Here is a 4,991-nt window from a genome sequence, read left to right as displayed (position 1 = left end):
TTCATATCCCCAAATTTCTTCTCCCCTGCCCCCAACACCCCACCCCTTATCACTTCCCAGCTGTCTCCAGATTTTAGCTATTAGGTCAGAGTTAAGCCTTCAGGAATGCATCTCTCTATAGGCAGAAACCTGATTCCATCTGAAAAAAACTCTTGGTAGACCTTGGGAAAACTGCAGTTGCTATCCCATGTACAGAGAGAGCTTTTGCAGTCATTGGACTTTAAATGCCTGTTTGTTGGACTGCCAAAAGGTTACAGCTCCCTGGAGAACTGAGCCAGTTCTCTAAACCCCTCCCACTGACTCATATGTTTGTCTGGCTGCAGCTGCTAAAAAAGATGGGAATTTAAAAGCTGCTACACAAGTGCAAAAGCAATAACCAGAACAGTGGCAATATCCTCAGGCCTCGAAAAGAAAATATTTACCGAGAAAGGCAAAAGGTGAGGGAAGGGACATTAGCAAGAAAACAGTGGAATACAGAACAGATAAAGATGAGAAGAACAGGAAGGAAATCACGGGTTCTCAGGGCTGGAATTTACTGTTCCATGACCTTGCTAAAGGCAGTCTCATGGATTTATTTTCTTTCCCCTGTGGTTAAATTTTCTTTGACCCAGATTTACATGGAAGTTGATATTGATAACTTGTCCACTATCACAACATTATAATCGTTTTCTTCAGCAATGCTCAGAAAAATTTAGAAGTTGTTTATTATTATCGTTTCTATCCTAGCAATATTGCAGTGAGATAGGACAGAAGCTTATTTCCTACATAAAGTAAAGATTCCTTAACTCTCAAGTCATTGTAACAAACCCACGTTTCATTCAGTAGAGCCCAAGGAAACGCTGGTAAACCAGCACCACTGTCTTCTAGGGCTGACTCCACTGCTCTGCTCTCCACACCCCCTCCAGAGTCACCTCCCTTCGTTCTCGAGTTTTCCCGTCTCTCTCATCAAACAGGACAGTGATCTAACAAGCACTGATGTACAGTGTGGAGCAAAGAAAGTGCTGCCATCCTCAGCAGTTCTTCCACCTTCAAAAAGAGACGAAAGGAAAGGATGATGTTCATCACAGAGAAACTGCTAATAATGGAACTTTTTAGTCCTAAGTGTGAGAGTTGATTGGAGATAGGAAGGCTTTCCTGAAAGCCCTTAAATCACACTGTTGAGACATATTAAAGATACAGTCCTTTAAAAAAAATCTAAACCTTTTCCCCGATGCCTATTATGTCACAAATCCTGCACAACACGTTTGATCCAATAGTAGTAACACTGCAAATAAACCCCATGCCCGTAGATTAGAAATGTCATCTTTACTGTATTTGGTATAGAAATCTGCCTTACTGGAATGTGTCTCCTCCATAGCCTTTCTTCATCTGTTACCAAAAGTGGGGTTTTTCTTTCTTAAGGCAGAATCAGCCTAAGAGAGTACTTGAGAATTTCACTAACTGTATCTCACTTTCTAGTTGTGGTTGTATTCCTGTCACCACCTACCCTAAAGTTTTGCATGAATGCCTCTGATAATAGGTACATAATCCATGGACAACTTCTTTGATTTTATTTTAGATCTTGCTTAGGAGGATCCTACTGAGGTGTCAAATCTCCACGGATTCATTTTCTATCAGTTTTTCAGTGTACTTCCACAAAGATCTGAAGCTATTTATAAACTGCTTCACTTCCTGGAAAGTTTTTGCTACTCCAAAGAAACTTTTAATGTTTAAGAACATCACTTTGGAACTGACCACTCTGGCACTGATCCTATTTTTTTTTTTTTTTTCCATTTTGGGGGAAAACATTTCAAAAACTCATATTTAAATAATCCTAACTAAACTGTTTGTTTTGTGAAATTGTGCCTCCCCAGCAAAACTGTTAACTCTTAGAGGGCAAGAAATGCACCTACCACTTTGTTTCCTAGTGAGTGAGTCGACTTACTGTCATTCTCCTCCCAGAGCCTAACACAGCTCCCACGCACACAGGTGGGTATATAACCGCATTTCGGTAACTGACCTGAAACCAGGTAATTCAATATTTAAGGCTGTGTTTTCAGCAGCCAACTTTTCATTTATTTATTTATTTATTTTAATTTGAGGGTAATTACTTTACAACACTGTGATGGTTTTTTGCCACATATCAGTATGAGTCGGCCACAGGCACATGTGTGTCCGTCCCCTCCATCATGTACCTCCTTCCCACCCTCACCTCCACCCTATCCCTCCAACCTGTCACAAAGCAATGGCTTTGGGTCCCCTGCGTCATACATCAAACTCCCACTGACGATCTATCTTACAAAGGGTAATGTACATGTGTCAAAGCTAGTCTCTTAAATCATTCCACCCTCTCCTTCTTCCACTGAGTCCAAAAGTCTGTTCTTTATGTCTGTGTCTCCTTTGCTTCAGCAGCCAACAATTTTGTCTATACAGACAAATGAATATAGGGACAGTTTAAATAGCTTCAGCTATGACATACACATTGACACTTGTCTCTTAGCTAAGAAACGCATAAATGTAGAGCTGAGGGGAGGAATTATACTATTCACTGTCTTGAACACAGGATAATAACACTCTGATTTATTGAAAGAACTGGGCCCCCTTGCCTTTAAAATCATCAGTGAACATGTATAACAGGGTTTTCAGGGTTTTGTTTTTTTTTTTTCAGATACATTATAACATCAGGCTACTTTATGTGCATTTATTTTTTCTTTAGGCCATTACTTCCCATAGTAGTTTTTTTTAATATACATATAATAAATAAATTTTCCCTGGTAACTCAGATGGTAAAGAGTCTGCCTGCAAAGAGGCAATCCTTGGGTTGCGAAGATCCCCTGGACAAGGAAGTGGCAACCCGCTTCAGTACTCTTGCCTGGAGAATTCCATGGACAGAGGAGCCTGGCAGGCTACAGTCTATGCGGTCACAAAGAGTCGGACACTACGGAGCGACTTACAAATAGCAGGTATTTATGTATCACTTATTAGTCATCATTTATGGTATACATTTAAGAATTTTGACTTTAAATATTTCTTTTAAATTTAAAATTATCCTTGTGAGAGTAACCTACGCATTGGCATTCAATAAAGTATTGACTGTAAAAGCGTAGCTTTCTTTACTATTAAAATACAAATAAATAATTAAACAGTGGATTCTGAACAAGTCAAATCACTGCATTACAATAATTTCAACAGTTAAATAAGACTCTGTGGCTTAAGTTGGATCCTAATTTTCAGTAGTGACATTGAGGACATGCTTTGATTTTCTTGGGCAACATTAATGGAAAATATATATTTAAAAATGCATCAGTTCAGTTCAGTTCAGTCACTCAGTCGTGTCCGACTCTTTGCGACCCCATGAATCGCAGCACGCCAGGCCTCCCTGTCCATCACCAACTGCCGGAGTAAAGAGTTTGCCTGCAATGCAGGAGACCAGGGTTTGATCCCTGGGTTGGGAAGATCCTCTGGAGAAGGGAATGGCAATCTACACCAGTGTCCTTGCCTTGGAGAATCCCCTGGACAGAGGAGACTGGTGGGCTACAGGCTGTGGGGTCACAAAGAGTCGGACATGATTGAGCGACTACTACTTAAATATGCATATGTATATATTTATATGTATTGGGTTAGTCAAAAATTCTTATGGGTTTTTCCACAAGATGTTATTGAAAAATCTGAACAGACTTTTTGGCCAACCCAATATAAACACATCTATATATATATTTAAGTATAAATACATACATATTCATATGCATACACATATATATATATGCCTATTCACAATTTTTTAGGATAAGCTCCTTAAAAAGCATCTTTCTCAGATGCTTTGTTTTTGTCCTAATTTAGATCCAGTTCCCATTCATTCAAAAACACTAGAAAGCAAAAACTGTTTAGGATAACAAAGCAAACATCTGTTAAGCATTTACTACTTACTAAAAAACTCTGTGAAGCTCCTAACAATCTTGCTAGGTAGCTATTATTGTTCATATATAAAAAATGAAGAAACTACATCACAAAGGAGTTTTTATCAGCTCTCATGGACAGTAAAGAAAAGAGTAAAAACCGCCTGGCTACAAACCCACTGCTGTTTGCATGCAGCAGGCCCTTAGAGAAACAACTGAAAATCACAACCAAGGCAGCTGCTTGCAGAAAACTTTGACTCTACAGAGTGTTTGCAGACCCTTATTTGTGAGGTATTTTCTTAGAAGAATGAAACCCATTTTCCCATAAATATAATAAAACCCATTTTCCCAGAAAGTGAAAGAAAGTGAAAGTGAAGTCGCTCAGTCGTGTCTGACTCTTTGCGACCCTGTGGACTGCAACCCACCAGGCTCCTCCGTCCATGGGATTTTCCAGGCAAGAATACTGAAGTGGGTTGCCATTTCCTTCTCCAGGGGATCTTCCTGACCCAGGGATTGAACCTGGGTCTCCCGCATTGTAGGCAGACACTCTACCATCTGAGCCACCAGGGAAGTCCCATTTTTCCCCCCATAAACAGTAGCATTATTAAAGTATATACAGTACTTTAATCTAACCATCTTATCACATAGTCCTATCATAAACCTTGCCAAATATTCCTTCTCAATATACAATCAGTTAAAAACAAGACAACTGGCCAATATGGAGTCGCCTATATTAAACCCCAAGTCATCAAACCAGGACTAACTACAGTTCTGGCTCTCCCAGAAATGGGGTGTTAAACCAATCAATCAAGAATCACATGATTCAGCACTCTTAGGTCATCTGCCTGAGAGACCCTGGGCATCACCGAAAGCAAAGTCTCCTTGTGCTAACCAGTCTGCTTTATCGCCTAAGAAAACGTCCTTGTTCTTGCTCTCCTCTGTCTATAAAAGTCTGTCATTTTATACAGCTCCTTAGAACTCCTTACTATCTGTTAGATGGGACACGGCCCAATTCATGACTCACTGAATAAAACCAATGAGATCTGTAAAATTTACTCAATTGAATTTCACTAACAAATCAGAGAATATGAAAATCAGAAGGACCCCTATAAGTAG

General features: G+C 39.7%; 1 non-coding gene across 1 annotated transcript; it reads right to left on the bottom strand.

The window, feature by feature from the left end:
- Positions 1-4,372: 4,372 nt before the first annotated feature.
- On the bottom strand, positions 4,373-4,445 carry TRNAC-ACA (transfer RNA cysteine (anticodon ACA)). Its single transcript has one exon. It is a non-coding gene; the product is annotated as a tRNA-Cys (tRNA).
- Positions 4,446-4,991: the final 546 nt, after the last annotated feature.

Source organism: Odocoileus virginianus, chromosome 25 (assembly GCF_023699985.2).
Source record: "Odocoileus virginianus isolate 20LAN1187 ecotype Illinois chromosome 25, Ovbor_1.2, whole genome shotgun sequence".
Lineage (NCBI taxonomy): Eukaryota > Metazoa > Chordata > Mammalia > Artiodactyla > Cervidae > Odocoileus > Odocoileus virginianus.
This window is presented reverse-complemented; position numbering and strand designations above follow the sequence as displayed.